We start from the raw sequence: 27,605 nt of genomic DNA on the forward strand, positions 1-27,605 counted from the left end.
ACCTAAGTATTAGAAAAAATGTTACTATGTTGTTGATGAAGCTGTGATAGATGATGAATCTGATAAAGGTGGTTCAAAATATGGTGAATGGTTATTCATTGCTTTCAAGGAAGATCTAATCCCTAATGAAACTACTAGGTGCATGAATGTGGAGAAAGCCCTAGTTGGACATGTTGGTTCCCAAAACTACAGATTGGAATCCAACGAACCTTGCCTGCTTGATGCTAGGATATCCAACCGGTTAAGGCCAACTTGACAGGATTGATCAATGTGATCCAAATCTCCTGTGCTTCTGGCTTTGTAAAACCAAGGCAGGTGTACCTGATCCTAGATAACAACCTTAAATCCAAGATGCTTATAGCAAATAAATTAGAGTACGAATGCAACAAAAGCTTTCAAAACGGAAAGAATTATGGTAAGTTTTAAGATTGCGAATTAAGAATAATAAATGTGATAATGTTTCAAATAAAAAATGATTATAGATTAATGCAACAGATGAATATATAAATTCCTCAAAGGAAAGAAATGAGGCATTTGCCAACATATGAATTATGAATCAAGAGTAAAAGACTAGTACTTAATTGAATAGGCAATCAAAGTCAATATTATAAGTTGAGATGTACAACTTTATAAAGTTTAATATATTTAAACTATAAACAATTTTAATAATTCAGATGTGACAAATCAACTATATAAACACAATTTAAACTAGTCTAAAATGCACTTTAACTCCTGCGGAGACAAATTAGACATAAATATGAAAATAATTAAATATTTCACAATATTTATGTTTATCAAATTTTAAATGCAATTATGACCCAGTCCACTTATCCGAATATTAAAATATTTATAGAAAGGAAATAGAAAAACATTTACAAAGGACACAACTTAATAATAGTTTAAAACTCCCAAATATAAAATAAATAATAATGCCGAAAATAAAATCACAATAAAGGCATTCCTTACAGATGATCCATCTATTGTGAATATATCTGAATCGCACAAAATTCACCCAATAACTCAAATCCACGGGCTTAGTTCAAAAGGTCATTTTCTTTATCAAAAAAATATATATATATCATTGGACATAGGATATGTAAAAAATTTAAAATATATATTGAATTGTGTCTCTCCCCCGGTTTGGCTCTTACATCTTAAATTTATAGTAGATGGAGAGGCATACCTCAACGATCGCACCTCTTCATAAAAGAAACTAATCTTATGTCAAATTTACTAATATTATTTTATTAAGGTAGAAGATAATCTGCGATAATTCTTTACTCTATAAACCGTGACTTTTCATATCCACATAGGCTAATCTTTATTCTCATCGAATATCTTCTAAACCTTCTGGCTTCTCCAATTTGTGGCAAGCATCCATACTTAGGCTTCCAAGTAACTTCCCATGAAGTGCCATTTTTACGCCTCCATTCAACACGTATGCGCCTCACGTCAAGTGCCTTTGCTCCTTCGTATACCTACAACAAAAGGGAATATGTTAAGAATCGATCAATAAAAATTAAAGCTTCAGTGCAGATGCAGGATGCAAGGGCTATAGATTTGTTTGATTATTCAATGGCAACACTCAAGGTCTGTCCATTAATAACTCCTTTCCTTTATCTGATGTTCCTCTGTATGATGACTCCCACATCCGAATGTACTCACGGTGCATATATCTACTACAAACGTTTCTGAAATTGGTGGAATGATGATTATCTAGAAGGTCATTCAACCCCTTATGAAAGGCTTGAGGATTTGATTTCGATGGAACCTATGAGACTTGATTCATGCATCATAGCCATTTCCAATCTACATGCTCGCTAATGGCCTTCGTCACTCGTATCCTTTATTGTTGTGTGTTGGAGCATAATTCTTGTCTCATTTCGAAGTCAGGCAAAGTCCTCCTTTATGTATATTATTGGAGTCACTGTGTGAACAAGATACCAAGAAAGGCAAAAGTCTACAAAATTCATAATATTCTGAATAATGAAATTGTGTATCATAGGACAGATGATATCCTAGAGCCTCTTCCATGAATACTCATCACAATCTCAAAGATGATATGCCAACTTATTGCTATTGTGGATGCTAATGCTTTGCCAGATTCATATATTATGACACTTTCCCTTCAATTTATCATATGCAATGATAGAGGCCTGAATGATAACTCAGGCTGTGTGCACGTAAACTTCTTTGTTTCATATAAGTTTGAATGTCTCTGTGGATTATATCCCCATCAGCAAAAAAAAATTTAGCAGAATGCAAATGAATTGACTGCTACGAATGCCTACTGTGCACTTGCTACTGTCTTGGATATTCTCATTATTCTGATCATTCCTATTCTTTCATTGGTTTGTCTTTGACCTCAAAGGCATTTACAATTTCTACAATCCTGGTTTAACACATTAGGCAAATTCTGACCTTCGACAATGCTGCTAAATAAAATCATTGAATATTTTGCTTCTGGAAGAATCATCGAATATATCAACGATCAGAAACTGCTTGAGACTTTCAAGATAGTCAAAAAAAATGTCCTTGCTTCCTTTTCCATGCATAGATTTGTTGTTCCTATTAGGTGGCTAATCTGGAACTCTGTCTAATATTAATAACTTATTTTCCTTGCACATTGTTGCTTCATCAGGCCATAAAAAAGGACCCATTCCATGCCAAGGCTCCATCAAATCTCCAACATTATTGCTTAAATGGAGACCCTAAATTTTGTGAAAATTTGGGTTCCATCAGGACATACTAAGGAAAAAGATGAATGGGTGATTGACAATTGATGTTCCCATCATATGACTGGAGATAAGAGCAAATTTGTAAGGTTGGAAAGGTATGATAGTGGTGTTGATAGATTCGGTGAAGATACTCCTTGTTTGATCCATGTATTCATCACTCTTGATGGTAAGAATAATATTGGTGATGTCCTATATGTTGAAAGTATTAAGTATAATCTTTTGAGTGTTGAACAGTTAGTTGACAAAGGTTATGATCTTCAATCCAATGATGGAAAGTGTAGAATCTTGGCAAGTTTAGGTACTGAAATTGCATGAGGTACGAAGACCAAAGGTATTGTCTTTCATTTGAATTGTATTGAAAGAAGATGTTTGAATGCTCAAGTCGATAATAGTTGGTTATGGCATAAAAGGTTGAGTCATGTGGATTTTGAATAACATTGTGAAGATAAGTGCTACTAAGGCAGTGAGAAATATACCTAAATCATTGATGTATGCTAATGCTATGTGTAAGAGATGTTAAATGAGTAGATAACTAAATCTACTTTTAAAAGTAAAACTTATTCTTCGAGTGGATTGTTAGATCTTGTGCATTTTGTTTATGTGCTGGAAGTTTTTATGGAGATAGATATTTCATATTAGTCATTGATGACTATTCAAGGATGATGTGGGTTACTTTCTTAAAGGAGAAATCTGAAGCTTTTGGCAAATTCAAGATCTTTAAAGCTATGGTTGAGACAAAGATGAGTTTAAAGCTGAAGTATTTGAGATCCGAGAGAGGTGGCGAATTCACATCTAATGAATTTAATGCTTTTTGTGAAGAATATGGGATAAAGAAATTAATGTATGCACTGCAAACCCCACAGAAAAATTGGTATAGCAGAGAGAAAGAAAAGAACTATCCTAGACACTACAAGGACAATGATGATTAAAGGAAATGTTATAAATGTTTATTAGAGAGAAATTGTTACGACTATTGTATACACATTGAACTGAGTGCAAATCAAAGGTGGAACCAATAAAACTCCTTATGAACAATGGTATGGTCATTATTCCTACTGTGAAATACGTCAAAATCTTTGGAAGCAAATGTTATATCCAAAGAGATGAAGATCTAGGAATGTTTTGATCCTAGATGTAATAAAGGTATCTTTCTTGATTATTCTAAAAGGAGCAAGGTGTACAAATATTACAATAATAGGTTGACAAAGATATTTAAGAATACAAATGTGAAAATTAATGAAAGCAATCAGGGACAAGAAAGACCTTGTGGATATGATTCAAATGATGAGGATGATAGTGCAAATCACAGAACACAAGCACAAACACAAACTCAGAATCAGGTTCAGATAGGTTTGGAGAATCAAGATGAAGAAGTGATTACAAATGAAGAAGCATACACACAAATTTGCAATTCATGCAAATCCTAAGACTCCAAGGTATATAAGATTGAATCATTCAGAAAATCATATCATAGATGACAAAAATAAAGGTGTTCAAACTAGAAGCAAACTTGCAAAAATTTAAAATGAGATTTGTTTGATTTCAACAATTAAAACTAATGATGCAAGGGATGGTGGGAAAAAGTGGACCCAAGGAACACTCACCAACCACCCTACTAGAGTTACACACAGAAGCTGACATGAATATGAAAGAAACACCAATTTATATTGTGTTGTCCTACATTTTGTCACCACAAAATGTAGGTAATAGTACAAAACTTTTTCAACTAGTTTTGCATTTCTCTAAGATAATTCATTATTTAATTGGTCAACATTGATCAACCAATCGACCCCAACTTTCATAATGAATTTTTTACTGAAGACTTCCGTCGAGTCTTTTTTGTTTTATTAAGCCTATGCTTGATTTTTGAAGCCTTCAAAGTCTTTTTTCACATTTTTGAGTATGTGTTTGTTTACTTTTGGTCTTTTGAATTTTGCTCAAATCATTGCTTTCAGTTTTCCTTCGTTTCGGTATATCTTGGGCCTTAATTGGATTTGACAGTCAAAAGATCTGACCATTTAAGTGCCCAAAAAGTGTTACCTCGAGATGCAATTTTATATTTTAATGTTGACATTCACTTTTTGAAAAATATAACATAAATTGACTTTATGCTATGTTTTTAAGTTACTTTATCACTTAAGTGACTATAGAGCACTTTATGTTATATTTTCATGTTGAGCCACTTTTTAAATTTTTCACTTAAGTGACTTTATTAACTATATAATTTTATTTTATTTTTTTGAGTTACTTTATGTTTTAATTTAAAACATCTAAGTAAATATTACTTTTTAAATGACATTTGCACATAGTAATTAAATTATATAGTGAAAATATTATTTTTTATCCAATTAAGTGATATTTTCACAAAGACAATTAAACATGTGCTTAATTGATCATTTAAGTTATGTAAAAGCAACTTTTAACCCATTTACACGTAAATATGTAATGGACCTCCAAGACTGTGTTTTGCACTAAAATTGCATTTAATGGACTTCCTAGAGTCCATTTTGCATAAAAACCTTCTTTACATATAATCCACTTTACATGCAATTGCAACTTGAGCCCATATTTTGGCTTTCTAAAGTCAAAAATTGTTAAAAACATATTACATATTGCATATTTTCAAAATATGCAATGCCTTCCCAAGAGTGTGTTTATGAAGGATTGGCACTTACATGCAAGTTCTAAAATATGCAATGAGCCTTGGAGAGTGTGTTTTTGCACTACTTGCATCATTTTGACAAACTTTAAAACATGTAAAGACACTCCAAGAGAGTGTTTTGCATCTCTACTCCAAAAGCAAGTTTTCAAAATATGTAATGAAGCTCAAAGAATGCATTTTGTCTTTTACATATTTAAAATATGCAAAGGCACTCCAAGAGTACATTTTGCAAAAAAGGTCAATACACATGCATTTTAAAAACATTTAAAGGTCTTCCTAGAGTGCATTTAGGCATTCCATCACATGCGTTTGCACTTATCCACATTTTTCTTCCAAGGTCAAAAACGCCCATGTTCTTGACCTCCAAGAGCACATTTTTTATGATAACGCCCAGATTTGTTCGTTCCAAGGCATAAAATCTTTTTTTTTGCATTTCCTTGCATATTCATGCATTTGGTGTCCACATTTTTGTATCTTGTTGACAAAAATGATCCATTTCTTGGCCCTTGAAGATCACGTTTTGCTCAAAAACGGCCAGATTTGGAGTTTGAAGATCACACTTTGGGCCAAAGGGCAGGCATTTTGGCATTTTAATACATGATCTTGCCATTGGAGATCGTGTTTTGTTGCATTCCCATTCAAAAAATGTTTCATGTTATTACATCTTGAGACCACGTTTTTCACAAAAATGGGTTCTACTTGGAATTTTTGATAAAAATGACTTGTGTATTGAAGGAAAAAGACCATTTTTTTGGCATATCCTTGCCAAAACGTCCATTCAATGCTCATCAATATCCATCACTTGCAAAGTTGAAGGAGTCAATATAGTTGTTTTTGGATTCGAATTTGGAGGAAAGTCAATCATTCAAACCTATTAATCCTCCATATTTGGCTCTTTGATCTCCAATTAAGTCGACATTTTCAACTTTGCTTGTCGATTCATGATTATCTTGTTGTTTTTGTGCATATTATGGCTTTTTATTGTACACTTGTTCAAAGACGTGCCATGTATTGTGCAAAATTCCTTTAAATAAGATGAAAACTTCAAATTTTGAATGCTTGGAATTTCCCCAAATTCCAATTTCGAAATTGCATATAGGAGAGCAACTTGATATTTTGTCATGTTTGAAAGCAAAGGGTATATTTTTGTTTTGCCTGTTTGTTTGCTTGCTTTCTTTGGTAGAAAGTTGAAGAATTTTTTCCAAGAATGCAAGTGCATATTGAATCCATTTCACTTTCCACCTTTCCATATAAATTCATGTCAAAGCATTTTGCATCCATTTCCTTCATATGCAATTACATATTGAGAGCAATTACATGTAATCTCATTCTCCACCCTCAATTACATATAATTCCATCCTTCATATGCATTTACATATAAATCCATTTTCCAAACCCACTTACATGTTATCTCATCCTTCGAACCTGATTACATGATTACATCAAGTCATGATTACATATGAATCACTTTACGTGTAATTGCATCCGAAGAATCTGACTTTGGTAGAAGATTACCCTTTAAACACCAAAGTTGTTATTTGCACACGTCCATATGCATCCCAACTTGCACTCTTGGCCATACCTACAAAAGCCCATCTTTTCCCACATGCAATCCACCCTTGAGAGTCCGATTTTGGCCCTTTTCACCCAAATAAATATGTTTTCCAATTCATTTCCAGCCATCATATGTGTTCCATAAGTATCTAATCCATACTTCGAACACTCATCCCTCATGGATTCGTCATTATAACTCAAATCCCAAAGTTTTCATGGATCCAATCTCGTTGGACGATGTTTTTATCTTCATGTTGCGGAACATTCTTCAAGATATGTCATAACTTCTTCAAAGAACAAAGACATCTCATCAAGAAGATATGCTTTGATCCTCAAGAAGTAGTAATTCATTTGGTCTCCATCTTCCCAATGGCTACCACGGAACTTGAGTTCGTGTGGGAATGCGCCAAGCTCTTTTTTTTAAAAGAACTAAAGGTGCTAATGGAAAGTTGTTTTGAGTTTACAATCGGGCACCATCAAGAAGGTTTTCAAAGTGTTAGAGACTCCAAAATGTGTCAATCTACAAAGGAGAATTCACGACTACTCAAATTAAAAAAAGATTGATCACATCGCATTTTCAAATGACAACTAGAAACTCATCAAAGAGGATGTAGTTGTGCAGAATACAAGAATCTCTGATCCCGCAAGCATCACCAAGTACAAGGCCCTTCACAACAATCCCTAGGATTGTTTCAACTCTCTTTCATCTTCTTCCTTCTTTAGTTTTCATGTTTGTAGTTGGAGAGAATAAATTGCATGGAAATATGTAATTACATGTGTTTCGATTGCATATCATTATGACATGTAATCCAATAATTTTTCTCACCTAGTTTTACTGAGTCAAAATTGGTTGAGTTGCTCCCACTTTTTCCTCTATTTTTTTCTCAACTCCTTTGTCTATATAAAGGAGTGCCCTCTCATTGTAAAATCATCTTTTGTTGTATGCAAGAAAGCTCTGCCACACTTGTGCAAGCATGGCTTTGATTGTGTAGTGCAAGTTTGGGAGAAAGGTGAATAAAAGAAGCAATTGGATTCGAAGTTTTGACTAGAAGCAATTGTGATAGAGAAAATTAGAAGCTTTGACTGTAATTTGTGCCTATTGTCTTTGATTCATGTTATTATTGTGTGTTCAATAATAGAGCATAGTGAGTTAAGAAACAATCGGAGTCAAAGTTTTGATTGGGAGTGATTGTGGTAATACATAGACTATAAGATTTGACTGTAGCTTATGTTACCATCTCAAATTCATGAAAGATAGTTAGAATTTTCCTAATTCTAGAAGTCTTTGCGCCCCAATGGTAGTGTTTTTTCTTATAGAATAAATTAGAACTAAAGATAAGTTATAGAATAGAGATCATCTACTTCTGGAAGTCTTTGCGCCCCAATAGTAGTAATTTTTCTTATAAATTACACAAATAGGACTTAAAGCCAAACCAATATGCTTTCAATCAGCCTTTGAGTTGGTGTTGGTTTATTGGTATCACCATTTACAGCTTCTAGATAGAAGTGTAGTTAGAGATTTTATCTTGTCCATTACTCACTCCGCGTGTAAGTGGATTCTTTCCTAAAAGTTAAGAGGAAAGAATAGTGATAACACCCTTTATGAATCTCTCAACTTCTTGCTTACCTTGAGCTGATTCAAGGATTTACAGCTTCTAGATAGAAGTGTAGTTAGAGATTTCATCTTGCCCATTACTCACTCCGCGTGTAAGTGGATTCTTTCCTAAAAGTTAAGAGGAAAGAATAGTGAAAACACCCTTTATGAATCTCTCAACTTCTTGCTTACCTTGAGCTGATCCAAGGAATAGTGAGAAGGGGGAGCCTTCCCTTTAAGGTAGGAAAGACTTTGTCTCATACGTTGTGGCTGGTCTACTTATTTTGCAACTAGATTTTCACAAAACTGTCGGTTGCAAAACATCCACCCAACTTATTGACCCCAATGTAGATATGCTGAGACAATCTTTTTTCCTTGTCTCACGCATAAGGCCTACCTAGTTGCAGCCATATACATTCAAACTACAATTAGCAAGCTTAGAAGCTCAGGCTTACAGAGTCAAATTCATATTATTTATCTTCTACCAATCTTAATTCTACCTAATTACTATCCTAGATCTCAAATATATAGCCATCAAGACCACAATTCGGCCTGACAGATACAATTATTATCAAAATATAGGTCCTACCCCAAAAGGAAAATCAGAGACCACACAATCAAGCAAACTAACATCACGAGATAAAATATAGGTCTAGACGCAATCCAAGAAGAGATCCCAAAGGCCGCAAAAAGCCTTGATATCACAAAAACCTTGCAAAAGCAAACAACCACACATTGCTCGACATGTCAGAAAATGAACATGCTACAAGCAAAGAGAAAGGCAGTGAGATCAAATGAAGTTCCGTGAACACAGGAGAGTGATCCACGATAGGTTCTCATCAGGTAACCAACTATGCGGAAAGAACAAACACGAACAAAAAAGGCCATTCCACGAACAATAGAGAGGAACAATAAAAAGGAAATATTTTTGGTTAATGCAAGATTACCAAAGAACCCAAGATGCTCCTGGATCAAACACTTAAGGCAAATAAAGAGTGATATCCACATCAGGAAGCCCTAATGTTCTAAGAAGAATCATAAAGATCCAACTCAGCTTAAAATATCCAAGAACCGTCTTCAATTAGTTTATTTTGGCACTGAACTAGATATTCTTTGTAATCTTTTCCTCTAGTGTTTTTGTTTACTCTGGTATCCAAAATTTTGTCAATTCCTTTTGTTTTCTTCTTAGGATAATCAGAATTATTTGTTATCTTTTCATCAGACCAAAATATTTATAGATGTCTGAAATAATGAAAATAAGTGAAATATCCATGTCTTCAAGTAATTCAACTTCAAAGGCATTTCCATTGTCACACTTGATCAAATCTTACAAGGCCTAAATTTCTTCATCTTCATTTTATTGTATGTTTCAACAGGAAATTTTCTCTTCTTCAAATGTACCATTACTTCATCTCTAACTTCAAAAGTTGTATGTCTTCTCTTATTTTCTCTCTATTTATATTCTTGATTATTGTTATTTAGATTACTCCTCACTTATTCATGGAAATTCTTCATAAAGTCCACAAATTGCTCAGCTTCAGCACCACGTTTCATCTCAGTATTCAAGTTTCTTAATTCTATAGTACCTCTAGGATGCATTTGTAATAACCCTCCTCAAATCTGCCCTCAAAAAATGTTGATGAAAGCTCAAGGAATTTCATCAAACAATTCACATGCAAGGGACGTATGGCTGATATAGTATTTCAGCTAGCTTCAAATGACTTTTTCTTCAATTTGCATCAATGAGAATCTTGTGCTAGAAGACTACAATGGACTACACAATGACCTAACATGAGTGTGCTACTAATTTTGACAATATTCAGTGCATATATATGATCTAAGCATGAGAAATGAACACCTACAGCCAACTGACATTTTTACAAACAGTTGGTTTGCAAACTAACTAGCTGATAAATAATGATATTAAATTGCTTAAATGACATCAGCAACTATTATCTTCTTAATTGCAATGAAAAATACAATGCTCATGAAATATGGCCAAGACTTTGGCATTTACATGGATTACAAAATGATAATGCTGGTATAATGCACACTTACAGTTGAAAGCTTATAACACCCTAAAAAGCAATACTAACAAAAGAACCTGGTTGTAGATGGTTGTAATAATTTCCTTCAATGCTGTCCCTTCTGCTTTGTTTTTTTCGAACTGCTTTTTCGGTTCCGCTTTTTCGGACTGCTTTTTCGTACCCGCTTTTTCAGCCTGTTTTTTCGGTTCCGCTTTTTCAGACTGCTTTTTCGTATCTAATTTTTCGGATTGCTACTATGTTGAATCCCAAGACCATATCTTTCAATGGCGTCAAGATTTTCAGCTTGAAGGGATTTCGTCTTTCAAACTATTGAGACAATCTCTAGAAAATTTCCCAATTTCTTTGATATTTCCAAGCATGCTAAAATAGAAGCTCTTCCATTTCTTTTATAGTGTTCTCACAAGAGCTCCATCTTTCATTTTCTCAATGTGGGATAAAAGATAACTCCCTTTATGTAACTTATGTCTCCAATGAGTTATAAAATAAAGGGGACTCTTTTAATTTAAATATTTTCCACAAATTATAGTCTATGCATTAATAAAGTTAAATATTTAAATTTAACTTTATAAAATAGCTTTATCAGTGCATAACAAATCTTATCAATGATAAACAAGTCTTCTTGTCGATTTTGAACAATTACCATCGACATACCGCTCCCACAGGATGTCTGACCATATCCAAGATGACTTACTATAAATAGTAAGTATGCCCAAAGTTGCCTCAAAACCCCTCAAAAAGACCTGCAACTGAAATTATCTAGGCCAAATGGCTTCTAAGCCCCTTTAATGTCCTGGTTAGCCTACGGGACTGTGAGGAAATAGGCTAACGACAACATCATGCTATAAATGCTAAAAAGGGGACATTACAGCATTCCATTCACAACCTCAAAAGGAATCTTCTTAAAACTTTTGTTCATTGAATTGTTATATGCAAATTCTACTTGTGTTGAAATCAAGTCCCAATTAGTAGGTTTGTCTCCAATTAAGCATCTCATCAAGTTACCCAAACTTTTGTTTGCAACTTCAATTTGTCCATTTGTCTATGGATGAAATGTAGAACTAAACTTAAGCTCAATATTCAACTTTTTCCAAAGTGTTCTCCAGAAGTAATCAGTAAACTTAATATCTATGTCTAAAATAATAGTCATAGATAATCCATGTAATCTCACTATTTCTTTGAAAAATAGATCTGCTATGTCTGTTGCATCTGGTGTCTTCTTGCAAGGTATAGAATGTGTCATCTTACAAAATTTGTCAACTACCACAAAGATAGAATCATTACCTCTATGAGTTCTAGGTACTCCCAAAACAAAGTCCATACTGATATCTTCCCAAGGTTTACAAAGAATAGGTAAAGGTGTCTACAAGCCCACATCCTAACTAGTTCCCTTAGCTACTTTACAAATTCTACAACTCTTCACCATCTCTTGAACATGCTCATAAATCTATGGCCAAACATACCTCTCAAAAATCGACTTCATTGTATTATCAATCCCAAAATGTCTAGCAAGTCCACCACTATGTCTCTCCTTAATGATTTTCTCTTATAGATCCTCTTGTATACACAACTGAATTTCTTTAAACAACATATCTTCCTGCATAAAATAATCAACCCACTTATCTTGCTCATTTGTTAAGTGATCTTTAAAGGTGTTAGTTTTCCAAGGATCGCTGCAAATGTACTAAGCACTGCCGGATTGGTATGTGTTTTCCAAATGCAACATCCTCTTTAGATATATATTGAGAATATGTAGATGAATAGACGAAGGGGCATGTTTATTTGTTAATCAGATAATTAATATAATAATATTTTTAATCATACATATTATTATATTAATTTCTTATCTCATATATTTATAATTCAATTATATCTCATATAATTATACATATGTTTATCCAACAAAAGCTATCAAACATTAACACTCCCTCTTAGCTAGGGAGGATGAACAAAAGACAAATATTACACCATTGGTAGTATTACAAAATTTAAGGATATCTCATTAGATACCTCAAAAGTTTTCCACCATATGATATTGCATTCAGCATCATGAGTATTGGCCTCCCAGAATATCAATAATATTCACCAAGTGCTCAAAAGGTTTTGATATCACATCTGATATCAAGCCTCTCAGAATATCAACATCCAATATTCACCAAGTACTCAAATAAGGTGTGATATCACATTTGACATCACGAGTATTGGTCTTCCAGAATATCAAAGATGCAAGACATTCACCATTGACTCAATTTATTTGATCTCATAATACAAGCTATTGTAAGATCATCACCTTACAATAATTTCTACAAATACAAGTGACATCATTTAGAAGTCGTCTCTTCCTCATGATGTACACAGGGGTAGGCCCATTAAAATCACATAGCCACGAGGTATATTCATCAATCACAATTCTCATGATTGCTACAATTTATAGATCACTGGAGAATCCATCTGAACATGGTTTAGTGCCTTTGAATCAATATAACTGAGATCACCAAAGATTAACTGAATCACATTCTCTATCTGCTTCCTCTCTTTCAAGGTTGCCTAAAATGTCAATCTCCCTCTGAATCTCAATCTCCCTCTTTTACATGCAAGAATCATACTCAAATAAAAAAATATCAAGGCAAATCACTTCTCTAGTATATATACAAGAGAGAAACTACAATGAGTAGATAAATGTAATACTCAAGAATAATAAATACTTATCTACAATTTTATCACCTTGTCCCTCCAAAACATGAAGAACTTAACATGACCTCCTTCATTCACCTATATTTTGAATATATGGTGATTATTGATCACTCTTCAATACTTTTTACCTTGTACAATATCCATATACAACTTGGTCTTTATGTTTAGATCATATCTCTTAGAAGGTGGTTGATTATTCTATTAAAGCAATTCATACTTGTTTTATTCCTTACTTCATAATTGATATTTAATTTAATCAAATTAAATTGACATCTAGACTGAATTCCCCCTTGTGTACAAATCTAGGCACGGGCTGAGATTTTCTTATTTAATGTTCCTAGGTGGGTCCACCTTCTACGTGGCAACCAATAAACTGTGGGAGTTCTCCTGCTTTAAAACTTGTTTTCCTTCCTTACCCAATGCACAGGGTCCACACATTTCCATGGTATGGTCACCTGTTATCACTGTAGTTTTTTATTACTATCTTTCTTTTATGTTATTATCATATCACACTGGTAATTCCTTTATTTATACTACCAATGTATCAATATTCTTTGCAATCATCATAGATCTCAATTTGTCTAATTGCATATTATATTATAATCCCCTTATAAAAGTGTCGATGGTTCCATAAGCGCTTAGTCCGCATATGATGACATTCATTATTTTATGCAAACTTATTGATATCTAAACTCTTGTAAATATCTTAATGTTGAGCAGTATTCGACTGAGACTGTTTTCACCTTTTCCATCATGTTCTCTTATTCGATGTGCTCGAACAATCTGCTTCCTCCCATATATACTCATACTATTGATACCAATATCCTTGTCTCTGCATTTAGTGTTCATCATTTATTGGCCTTAAATATCATGTATCATTTCTTCTTCTAATATGTCCTTAGTCCATATTAGCCGCTAGCCATGTACAGAGTGAGAACATTGGAGTATGAAATGGGTCAAACCCATGAAGAGTTGTCATAGCAACTCCTATTGCCATGATAGTTAAGTATTATATGTGAAATACTTCAACATCAATATTTTCTTTTACATTAATATTTCCTTCAAGCAAACCTAGATCGGCCAACATTCCTAAGAAGATCCAACATTTGAGCCTCTCACCTCATGATCTTACATCTGCATAATACTATGCAACATGTTGCTCCTGATTGCATCTGAGCCATTAACTAGACATTGATCTCTATCAATGCTAATGCAGGAGTGCCTCATCATCTAAGGCATGCACATTCAGATCCTGTACAGTTGTAGCCAATCAGACATCAATAGTGACACTCAACTTTTATTTCCTCTTGTTCAAAGATAGTCCTTTGCTACAAAGTATACACTCAAAATAAAGGTTTATAATTTCCAACCGATATTTGTTGTAGAAGTCCATTGTTCTATTTGAGGCATTGACTGCCTATGAGGAATGATTTCCTTACTTATGTCCTTCATATGCCACTGTAATTAAATATTCCATATGTAAAGAATTTCAATACTTGTGATGTGTATAAATGTCTATTTATTTGCAGTTTGGCTCTGATACCATGATAGTTTTCCAAGGATCACTGCAAATGTACTAAGCACTGCCGGATTGGTATGTGTTTTCCAAATGCAACATCCTCTTTAGATATATATTGAGAATAGGTAGATGAATAGACGAAAGGACATGTCTATTTGTTAATTTGATAATTAATATAATAATATATTTAATCATATATATATATATATATATAATTATATTAATTTCTTATCTCATATATTTATAACTCAATTATATCTCATATAATTATACATATGTTTATCCGACAAAAGTTATCAAACATTAACAAAAGGCTTTCCAAGGTTCTACAAAATCAAGATCAGTTTTATACAAAATTCTTCAAATCATCAAACCCAAGCACTTCAACTCTCATCTTTGTCAACAACCTTTTTCTTCTACTCAATGCCTTTGCTACCTTATTTGATTGTCCACTTCTATGCTTCAAAACAAAAGAAAAGTGTTGCACATACTCAACCCATTTCATATGTCTCTGATTCAACTTATTCTAACTTCTCAAATACTGTAAAGTTTTATGAGCAGTGTACAACACATTCCTTAGGCATCAAGTAATGTCTCCATTTCTTCAAGGCTTGAATAATTGCATAAAACTCTTGATCATAGACTAAATATTTTCCCTTTGCATTATTCAAATTCTCACTACAAAAAGCTATAGGCTTGCCTTCCTGACTCAAAACAGGTCCAATTCCACTCCCACTACCATCACAATCAACTTGAAAAACTTTACTAATATCAGGCAAAGCAAGCACATGCAATTCTGCTACCTTTTGTTTCAATTTTTCAAATCTTTTGTTTGCTCCATGTGTCCATCCGAATTCCTTTTTATCACCTCTCATTGTCTCTGTTATAGTATTACATACCCAACTGAAATTTCTAATAAAATTTCTATAGAAACCCACCAATCCATGAAATGATCTAACTTCTACAACAGTTTTAGGTGTAGGCCACTCAAGAATAGCTTCACTTTTTCAGGACCATCTTCAATCCATCAGCAAAGATCACAAAACCAAGGTATACAATCTCCTCCTTCATAAAAGAACATTTTTTCAAGTTTATCAACAAAATTTTCTCTTCAACCTCTGCAACACTTGTCTAATATGCATTAGGTGTTCTTCTTTAGTCTTACTACAGATTAGTATGTCATCCAAATATACAATCACAAATTTATTCAAGAATTTCTTCAAAGTTTCATTCATCAATCTCATAAAAGTACTAGGTGCATTAATTAAACCAAAAGGCATAACTAACCACTCATACAAACCCTCATTAGTCTTAAAAGCAATCTTCCATTCATCTCTCTCTCTGATTCTAATCTAATGATACCCACTCTTCAAATCAATCTTCCTAAAATACTTTGCTCCACTCAAACAATTCATTATATCATCCATTCTAGACAAACGAAACCTATACTTAATTGTTATTTTGTTTATAGCTCTGAAATCAATGCACTGTCTCCGTTCTCCATTATTCTTGGGTGCCAATACAATAGGTATTGCACAAGGACTCAAAATTTCTCTGATCAAACCTTTCTCAAGCAACTATTGCACTTGTCTATTCAATTCTTCATTCTTTGCATGGGTTAATCTATGTGGTGCTTTATCAAATCCATACAGTTACTAATACTTCTCACAGGAGGTGTTTGCAGGTACATTATCTAAAATAATATCTTGAAATTTTGTCAACAAAGTCTAGCCTCAAGTGCATGCTCAAGTTCATCTTGTTTCTCCCTCTTTCTAGGGATCAAAGAAAAACATGCATTATGTTTTTTCATATCCATAACAAACTGATTTCCTTCAACCAAATAGACTCTAACTATGGCACAATGATTCTCGACTGATTTCCTTCAACCAAATAGACTCTAACTGTGGCACAATGATTCTCTTCAAATTTCTCAATTAAAGATAACAATACTTGTTTTTTGCTAGTAGTTTTCCCAGATCTGCTACAAATGTACTAAGCACTGCCATTATATTTGGTGTGTGTTTTCCAATTGCAGCCACCTCTTATATTTGTAAGAGCCTGAGAGAATGGGTATGTCCCTTAATGGGACATGTTTGTTCATTAACATAATTAAAATATCTTAGTTATATATATATATATATATCACATATGCATATCTTGTTGTAATTTATCCGAGTAAAGCTCCAAAGCATCAACACTCCCTCTTAGCTAGGGAGGATAAACACATGACCACATATTAAACTCAATGTAATATACAAAAATCTTTGATCAGAAGATATTCAACATTTTAATATCACATTTGATATCAAGAGTATTGGTCTTCCAAAATATCAACAAATGATATTCACCAAATACTCAAATAAGGTTTGATATCACATCTGATATCATGAGTCTTGGTCTCTTAGAATATCGACATTCGATATCTACCAAGTACTCAAAAAAAATTGATATCATGAGTATTGGTCTCCCAAAATACATGATATCACCAATTACTCAAAATGTTTGATATCACATATGATACGAGTATTGAACTCCCAAAATATCAATGATATTCACCAAATACTCTTTGAGTAATGGCCTTCCAGAATGTTGAGATGCAAGATATTCACCAAATACTGTGAATAATGGCCTTCCATAACATCAAGTCGCATGATATTTACCAAGTACTCTATGAGTAATGGTCTTCCAGAAAATCAAGATGCATGATATTCACCAAGTACTTTGTGTAATGGCCTTCTAGAATATCAATATACATAACATTCACCATGTACTCAACAAAATGTTTATAAGGTATGTGCACATGCATTCTCATAATGCTTACCATATAAACATCCACTATGCAAAGTATAATCTATTATGATTTGCATAGACATCGTAAGATATTCATCATTATAGAAAATTAAGTTATTTTAAGATTGTCACCTTTCAATAACTTATGCAAATACAAGTGACATCATTTGGAAGTCATCACTTCCTCATAATATACACACGGGATAAGCCCATTAAAATTATAGTCACAAGGTATATTCATAAATCACAGTCCTCTTAACTGCTACAATTTATTAATCGCTAGAGAATTCATTGCTACATGGTTTACTCCCTCTGAATCAATATGACCGAGATCACTGAAAGTTGACTAAATCATATCCTCTATCTGCTCCCTCTCTTTCAAGGTTGTCTCTAATGAAATGTCAAGCTCTGTCTAGATCTCAATTTCCCTCTTCCTACAATAACATTCTCGGAGGAAAAGATTAAGGAAAATGCTCATAGAGAAATACAAGGGAGAGACCACAATGATTAGATTAATAAAATACTCAAGGATAATAAATACTCATTTGTACATCAATATCCTTTTAAGTTTTATTTAATCTTTCATTCTGTTGAACATTAATTTGAGAATGATTCCCATTATTTCAATATACTAAATATATAAATTTAAGTATATACATTGAACATCTATGCATGTATTCCATTTTCAATAGATATACTTTAATCAATATTTTCAACATATTATGCCACATAGAATAATCTAAGGTAACTACAAAAATAAATGAGTAGTAACGAAGATAACAAAAATAATTATCTCATAAGTCATCATCACTGTCATCCCATAGTGCCTATGTAGGATTTCTTCTCAACTCTTATGGCTTCTTTAAGAAGCATGGTAAGTGTGATTTAATATAATATATATCTGCCACGCTAGCAGATTGTCGTCATCATATAAATGTGGCTATATAGCGGTCATTGAGTGCCCTGACCCTTAAGGTCCTTTCCATGCTCCACATGGCGGTACTCCTATACATGGGATGAATCAATAGTCTATGCCTCTCGTTTTACATGTCGGGGTGGTGGGTTTATATCACATTTTCCCTCAATACAAAATTCTCACTTTATTTTAATATGTAACATACGAATCACACAATGAAAAGCTTCTGAAATTGTGAGAAGATGGTTGTATTTGCACCATTACCCTATAGAAATTTCTTGAGTTACCAGCAGAGATACCTTTAGAAATGATCCTGCTCCGTGAATTCTTTCCTACAACAATCATCTCTTTCCCCAATATTTGCCTGTTGATAGTTATTTGTGAAGGCCACAAAATAGAATTCTCCAATGCTATCATCTTCTTTCAAAATCACACTGGGATATAACAAAGAACCCGTCACTGAATACTGTAGAATTTAGAGCTGAATAATTGTTATCAGTGGGGGGCACAACTCTATCCAAATACTTCTTAACGAAATTGGGGTACTTATGCACTGCCTCAAAGATGGAGGAAATGACCCTTGCAGCCTCAAGGGTTTTCCTATACATTGTGGCAATAGAAACACTATCAAAATAGCATCCATGGAAACATCAGCTTGTTGCCTCTGCTTTGTTAGAGGGAGCCACAATTTCTTAAGTCTCAAGGAGCTGAGGATCCATGGCCTCATCCAAGCTCTACTTCTGCTCTCTTTTTGCTTTGGCGCAGCGTACTAACAATAGTCTTGGAAGTTAATAAGGCCATAAGTATTATCAAACCATTTAGGTGCACTCATTTTAAGCCATTATCTATAAGCATTTAGCGTGAATTGCAACAACCATGGAGGTTCATTCTTGTCATGTCCCCAATTTCTGCCCTTCCTTAGTGACAACATTTCTAACAGGGTTGATCTATTATCTGGTTCCCTTAGGCCAACAGAGCATAGAGGGAACCAACCTAGGGGCTTTGAGAGTCATGCATGAGCTTCCCAAGTAGTTTGGAGCAGTAGACAATAGTTGCCTACAATTTAGGAGGGATTCCTAATTTGTAGGGATTGACTAGGAGTGGTCTAGGAAGCATTTGGAGACCTCGGCGAACATTTTGGAAACTTAGAGTGCATCTCCTATTTTTTAGGAGGAACTCCCAATTCAATGACAGTTCTCTCAGAGGTGCACACAGTAGGGGAGAGTCATTGGGACTCAATTTTTGTTGATTGGGGTTGTCTTTTACTTTTTAGGAGCATCCCTAGATTTTAGGGATGGACTGCCAGTTGACCCATCTTGTTCGGCATCAGTCACAGAAAGGTGACAAGGTCAGATTCATGTCTGATTGGTCATGTTGGGTCTTTTGGGACCATTTGGGAAATATTTTAATATATTTAAATATTTCCTAAGTTGGTGATTAAATAAATTAAATAAGGTTAAGTTTTAGCCATTTTGGAGTAATAAGGGGTTTTTTGGCCTCATCTGGATGCGCATCCTATGGTGTGATAGCTCATTGGAAAGGTCTCAAAATTCTCTAAATCTTTCTCTTTGGTCTCAGGGTATTTCAGTGAATGGAATTCTATCTATGAGGAAAAAGCTCATTTTCTAGTAACATGACCACTTTAAAATAAGAAATTATAACATTTTCACTACACAACACCACTTGGAGACACTTAGGGTTCGATTTGCAATTGAGAGGGGGTTATAAGGAGATGGAAGCTTCATTCTAAGATTATCTTTTGTATATTGAAAAACTTGTTTTTGTGAATTGGCTCTGAGAGAGCAATTCTTCATCTGGGACGCAAACCCCAGGTTCTAGATTGGGTGGGACGTAGCCCTCAGCAGTTATTGGCATTGGATTCTTCAGACAGTGTGCGTTGCTATCAGGGATAGAGTACACCATTCTTTATTGTGGATTCAGGTTGCAGATTTATGGTTTCAGCGTTACAGATTGATTTTTTCAGTTGGGACGTGATTCATTGCAGTCTTACGGCTGCCATTTGCAGCAGTTTGGCATCATTGTTGGATGTAAGCTCCTTGGAACTGCATTGAATTTATTATTTGGCTTAAATCAGAAATCTACTTGGTACGATTTATAGCAATTCTGATTTGGCTCTATGTTCTTATTTATTTTCAGTCTCCTCTCATGTTTATTGTTCATTATTCATTACTATTGTGAAAACTATCAAAAAACAAAAAACAAAAACAAAACCTTCTACAACTTCTGTCTATTCTCAAAGACCATCAAAGAAATCACAGGAAAATATAGTTTATTAATTTAAAAACTACAACAGATCAGCAAGGGCATCTATCAAGGATCTTTCAGTGGTATCAGAGCCTACATCCTACCAGCCTGTAGGGTTTGTGAGAAATTGTCACAACAGATTTTGGCATCTGGGTATTGGATAAAAAGTTTTGATAATTCATTTCAGCATCTAGGTACTAGCTAAAAAGTTTTGATAATTCATTTTGGCATCTGGGTATTGGATAAAAGGTTTTGATAATTCATTTCAGCATCTGGGTACTGGCTAAAAAATTTTGATAATTCATTTTGGCATCTGGGTACTAGATCAAAAGTTTTGATAATTCATATTAGCAGTACAGGGTCGATTTTTGCTCTGGCATGTTAGTTTCAGTTGGTCAACGTGGTAGTTCATTATGGCAAAATTGTTAAGAAATATAACCCTATGGAAAGAATGGGAACAGTCACAACAAAAATTCAAGCTTCAATTGCAGCAGTTCAATGATTCTATGTCAAGAAAATTTGGACACACTAGTGGATCATCATCTTCTTCTAGAAAGGATCCATTGCCACTAGACAAGAAAACGGAAGTAATTAGCATACTTGAGGAGTATAATACTCTTCTTCAATATGTTAGGGAGAATTTTCATTTCAAAGATTACATTGACATGCATCCAAAAATTTGTCATAAGGTTAAGCTTGCAAAAAAGGAATACCATGCCATAGTTGATGATATGTTTTCATGTAAGAAAGAAGATTTGTGTCAACTATCTATCTTCATGATAAAAACACCATAATGGATCAGTCACTTGCAGGGTATGCAGAAGAAAGGCATGAAGATGTATTATCATTTGAGTTGCAGCCTATGAAAAACAAAAATCAGCCATCATGTGGGATTCCTAAAGAAGAAATAACTCTAGATCAAGAGGAGACACAGCACACCATTGATTCATCAAGTTGATCACAAAATGGAAGAGATTACAATCATGGATCAGTCCATTAGGGATGCTGAAAGCATGTCTCCAAGGTCTGATACCTATTCTAATTTTTGCAACAGTAGCTCTAGTCATGTGGTATCATCCATTTCACATGAAAGTAATGAGGTTGTTGAGTCTTCTTATGATGGTACTAAGGTTAAGTGTGTTGCACATGAGATTTATATTGTGGATTCAAACCACAAAAGTTCTGATTGTGTTTACCCCACCTTGGAAGATGTGAAAAAGGCTCAAGAGACTTGCAATGGATGGTCACATAGAGCTAAGAAGGCCAAGATGCTTGCTGCCCACGCAAGACAACACTTACAAGAGGTCAAGGAAAGATGCAATCAGCTTGATAATGCAAGAAGACAAAGAGAGTCATACATTAGATCCTTATTTCTTCCAAGGGAAGAAAGTGAGGATGTTGAGCATACAAGGGAAGAGCTTCTTGAGGTAAGTCCACAAGAAGAGCATGTTGAGATGTGTGAAGAGGAAAAGAGTTATAATTTAGAAAACTCAGTTTGGTCTAGTTTGCATCATGAAGTTTATGACGTTCCTCTTTTAAAGAGCCCCTTAAAGGCTCCAAACAATGATGATATTAGTTTCACACTTGATGGACCAGCCACAAGTGTTATTTTCATTTGTGTGGAATGGAACATTATTGATACTGATTTAGTTAGTCATGCATCATCTACAATGGAAGGACAATTGTTAAGATCATATGAAGCATCTTGTCTTAAAGAGATGATTAGGGAGACTAAGAGTCTGTTTACTAAGAAGATATTGCATTTTGATAATGTTTTGTTTGTTTGGCATACTACACCTTGGAGTTTGTTAGTAATGGAAAACACATCAGTTATGGAGATACAGGTATGGATCAGATTTTGGGCAGCTAAGGCAGTTAATGGGACATGTTATATTCGTTTGAACACACCCCATGGACCAGCACCTTTAGAGGAGTCACCTACCTTGGAAGGAGAGGCAAGAGAAGACCGCAAAAACATTGTGGAAAGGTATAAACATACTTCTGATTTTCTGACTTTGAACAGCAATTCTCTTTCATCTCATGAGTCAAACTTTGAACCTTGGGTTGGTTACATTCAAGTTGGGGTGTTCAAGTGTGAAGTTGATCCTTCCCTACCAAGAGTAGTTGATATATTAAGTTGCATACCTAGTGGACCAGCCACAAAGAGCTTGTCTTTGTTGAGAATTAGAAACATCTCTCATTCATCAATGGGTTTATTACCTCTTCCATATGATAGGGAAGATGTACTTTTTGATTGAAGATTCAGACTTTTTAAATATTACATTGGGCTTTCAAGATCAGAATATAAGGGACTTCGTTGGTTACATGGTTAAACAAAACATTTACTTAACAACTTTTAATGAAGGCACACTAATTTGTGGAAATATAGGTAAAGTTGCAGCAGCTGTTTGGAGGACTTGGAAAAGTATTCAACAAAATTTTCTTGCCGATGATTGGCTTATATGTGAATTCCTAACAGCATTGGTCGTTGGTAGTAATTGTGACTTCATTTGGAGTGAAGTTCTTAGTTGGTTAGATGAGGTACAGTTTCACAACAGCAACATAATGAGTATCAACATGCCGGAGGGATGTGTCAGTGCAAAGATTTGGGATCTTGGTATCAACATGTGTTGGGTATTTCTTCAGTGGATTCATGTTGAGTTGCTTCACTTTTGGTATACAGATGTTTACATTAGAGTAGCGCAGTGGTTGGGTGAAGCAACATTTCTCAGATCGATATGGGATTCAAGAATTGATAATCCTACAATGTTGGGTACAAATGACACATGCTTTGGTTTTTCTCATGATGGCATACATACTTCATCTTCGAGTTTGTCATCTACATCCATTGATATGGCAGTGGTATCTTTGTTGATTGGTGACTCCATAGTCTTCGATTCCTTATGGACTAGTGGCTGTCCAAGCTGGAATCATTTACTACTTGACTTGGCATTGACTACATCCATGATTCAGTATGAGGGCATTAAGGAATGTTTCTTTGGGACATTTGTTGTTTGGCATTGGTATGATGACATCTATGATATCATTCGAGTTGCTGGTCAGAATTATAGCAGCATTGTTAGGTGGTCATTTGGGTTGGAATACTGGTTTATGGGAGTTCACTTTCACACCTTGCTGGTCTGCTTCATTGTATGTATGTTTCATGGAGTGTGGTTGAGATACTTCTTCATCTCATTCAACACATTTGGTATTTTGGTTTGGGATCCGGGCCCTGGTCTCATTGATACATTGGTGCTTCAGGGTCCTAATGAATTGCTTCACAACTTGTGGTTCACTAATATTTATATCAGAGTGACGAAGCGTCAGCATGGTGGTTCCCTTTTGAGGCGGATTTGGAATCCTGGAATCACTTGGATTTGCAATTCAATAGTTGAGGATGTTGAAGCCAATGTAGGCTTACTAGAGTTTCCGCCTTTAGTGTTCCAGTTTGGTTCTTTCAGAGAGCAGTTCATTGAGGAGTTGACAGAGTTGGTACAGTATTTGATTGCTCTTCCTTCAAGGGGTTTTCAGGAGGTTACTTGTTTGGGTGCAGTGCAGGACAATGTTTTTAGAAGATGGAACTACAAACCTTCCAGGATGGCTTGGGACCCTGGGATCATTCTTGGTTATGGTATGGACTTGCTTGATGTTTGTGGACTTGGATTGACGTTACTTGAGGACAAGCAATCTTTGGGAAGGGAGGACTGTCATGTCCCCAATTTCTGCCCTTCCTTAGTGACAACATTTCTAGCAGGGCTGATCTATTATCTGGTTCCCTTAGGCCAACAGAGCGTAGAGGGAACCAACCTAGGGGCTTTGAGAGTCATGCATGAGCTTCCCAAGTAGTTTGAAGCAGTAGACAATAGTTTCCTACAATTTAGGAGGGATTCCTAATTTGTAGGGATTGACTAGGAGTGGTCTAGGAAGCATTTGGAGACCTCGGCGAACGTTTTGGAAACTTAGAATGCATGTCCTATTTTTTAGGAGGAACTCCCAGTTCAGTGACAGTTCTCTCAGAGGTGCACACAGTAGGGGAGAGTCATTGGGACTCAATTTTGGTTGATTGGGGTTGTCTTTTACTTTTTAGGAGCATCCCTAGATTTTAGGGATGGACTGCCAGTTGACCCATCTTGTTCGGCATCAATCACAGACAAGTGACAAGGTCAGATTCATGTTTGATTGGTCATTTTGGGTCTTTTGGGACCATTTGGGAAATATTTTAATATATTTAAATATTTCTTAAATTGGATTAAATAAATTAAATAAGGTTAAGTTTTAGCCATTTTGGAGTAATAAGGGGTTTTTTGGCCTCATCTGGATGCGCATCCTATGATGTGATAGCTCGTTGGAAAGGTCTCAAAATTCTCTAAATCTTTCTCTTTGGTCTCAGGGCATTTCAGTGAATGGAATTCTATCTATGAGGAAAAATCTCATTTTCTAGTAACATGACCACTTTAAAATAAGAAATTATAACATTTTCACTACACAACACCACTTGGAGACACTTAGGGTTCGATTTGCAATTGAGAGGGGGTTATAAGGAGATGGAAGCTTCATTCTAAGATTATCTTTTGCATATTGAAAAACTTGTTTTTGTGAATTGGCTCTGAGAGAGCAATTCTTCATCTGGGACGCAAACCCCAGGTTCTGGATTGGCTGGGACGTAGCCCTCAGCAGTTATTGGCATTGGATTCTTCAGACAGTGTGCGTTGCTATCAGGGATAGAGTACACCATTCTTTATTGTGGATTCAGGTTGCAGATTTATGGTTTCAGCGTTACAGATTGATTCTTTCAGCTAGGACGTGATTCATTGCAATCTTACGGCTGTCATTTCCAGCAGTTTGGCATCATTGTTGGATGTAAGCTCCTTGGAACCGCATTGGATTTATTATTTGGCTTTATAAATAGAAATTTGCCTGGTACGATTTATAGCAATTCTGATTTGGCTCTATGTTCTTATTTATTTTCAGTCTCCTCTCATGTTTATTGTTCATTATTCATTACTATTGTGAAAACTATCAAAAAACACAAAACAAAAACAAAACCTTCTGCAATTTCTATCTATTCTCAAAGACCATCAAAGAAATCACAGGAAAATATAGTTTATTAATTTAAAAACTACAACAAATCAGCAAGGGCATCTCAGGGATCTTTCAATTCTTTTAGCATAAATAATCCTCACAGTTTCTTTTGACTAACCTTTAGGTATGGACTCAAATTTTACATCTGCCACAACACCCCACTTGTAATCCTTATTAAGATACCGATAAATTTGGTCCATATCTTTTGACTTTGAAGGGATGTTGATGATGCTTCCACTTCTATCCACCATGGTCTCATCAGGAGCTTCTACGCAAATTGCAATTCCCATGGAATGCCTTCACCCGATGCTTCTTCTTCTTATTGACATTGCATTTGGGATATTAGAAGACGAAGTGTAAGTCAACATTTTATTTTTATTTTCACCCTAGAATACGACCCTATTGCTGCCATTGTCGTACAAATTCAAAACAATTGTGTTGGGGATGTGAGACTTTGGTAAATACGAAATTTGCAAAGCACTCATAGGTGTAGAGACAATTGTTGGCTTCAGCTGGCACCATTTGCCACCTCTGTATCTTCCTTGTCATTGTATATCTATGTCTTGGGTATGAAGATTGGGCATTACCCTACTCTGCATTTTCTTCTATTCCAAACTTCATTTTCTGGAATTCCAAACTTTGTCTTTTTACTCCCTTACCTTAATTGCATTTCTTTAGCATCTTATTCTTTTGATACATTTGCAGTGGCTCTAATACCATGTTAGTTTTCCCAGATCTGCTGCAAATGTACTAAGCACTGCCATTATATTTGGTATCTGTTTTCCAATTGCAGCCACCTCTTACATTTATAAGAGAGTGAGAGAATGGACAAGTTCCTTCATGGAACATGTCTGTTTATCAACATAATTAAAAACTCTTAGTTATATATTATATATACATAATATCTCTTAATATAAATATTATATATGTATTTATCATAGTAATGAGAATTGCTATGAAGTAACCTGAATCCCCAGTTTGGCGATTCGATTCTTGTTTCCCGATTTTTTGTGAACAAGTGAATCAGGTCAGCAATTCATGCAAAAAATTGTGTGAAACACCTTGACGAATAGCGAAAAATCAGCCACGCGGGTTGGAAAAAAGTCAAGTCAAATTTTAATAAAAACACATGTTTTTTTAATGTTTTTTTTTTTTTGCCTTTCCTCTTTGTTTTAACCCTAAATGGCCTTCTAATTGTTTAGCATGAGTAGAAGAGAGGAAAAGTGAGAGAAGAAGAGAAAAGCAAAACCACAGGGTTGCAACCAGCAAGAAGGAAGAGCACCAAAGAGACCAAAAATCCATTTGGGGAGGCCATAAGATTGCATCGAGAGCATTAAGGAGTCAATAGCAACACTCCTCAACTCATGCAAAAGGTAAGAGTTGATTTTTTTTTTGCATGTTAGTGTAGTATTCATTTTTTGTTAAATTTTTTTAGTTTTCATTTGCAAATCTTGAATGTTTTTTAATTTTACTAAGTCGCAAAGTAGGCTTTGTTGTTTTATTTATTAGTTTGAAATTTTGAGTTTCACTTGAATTTTCTTATTGCAACAGTCTTTACTTTCATTTTCCGTAATGGGTATAAAAAATGAATGTTGGAAATATACCGAAGACTTTCCTGGAAGAACAAAACATCAAACAAAATATATGTTTTATAAAAATATAAATTCTAGTGGCATTTATAGATTCAAATAGCACATTGCTGCTATACCCTAACATATTATTACAATTTGCATTCAACAAGTTGTT

At 34.7% G+C, this 27,605-nt stretch overlaps 1 protein-coding gene and 1 pseudogene across 1 annotated transcript in view; both read right to left on the bottom strand.

Moving 5' to 3' along the window:
• Positions 1-27,605, bottom strand: part of LOC149530216 (heme oxygenase 1, chloroplastic-like) — a 114,335-nt gene that overhangs the window by 70,505 nt on the left and 16,225 nt on the right. The gene's annotated exons all lie outside the window — the stretch shown is intronic.
• LOC149530217 (iron-sulfur cluster assembly SufBD family protein ABCI8, chloroplastic-like) lies at positions 1,278-26,227 on the bottom strand (annotated as a pseudogene).

Source organism: Cupressus sempervirens, chromosome 11 (assembly GCF_028749045.1).
Source record: "Cupressus sempervirens isolate cs-2001-9-10 chromosome 11, ASM2874904v1, whole genome shotgun sequence".
NCBI classification, from domain to species: domain Eukaryota; kingdom Viridiplantae; phylum Streptophyta; class Pinopsida; order Cupressales; family Cupressaceae; genus Cupressus; species Cupressus sempervirens.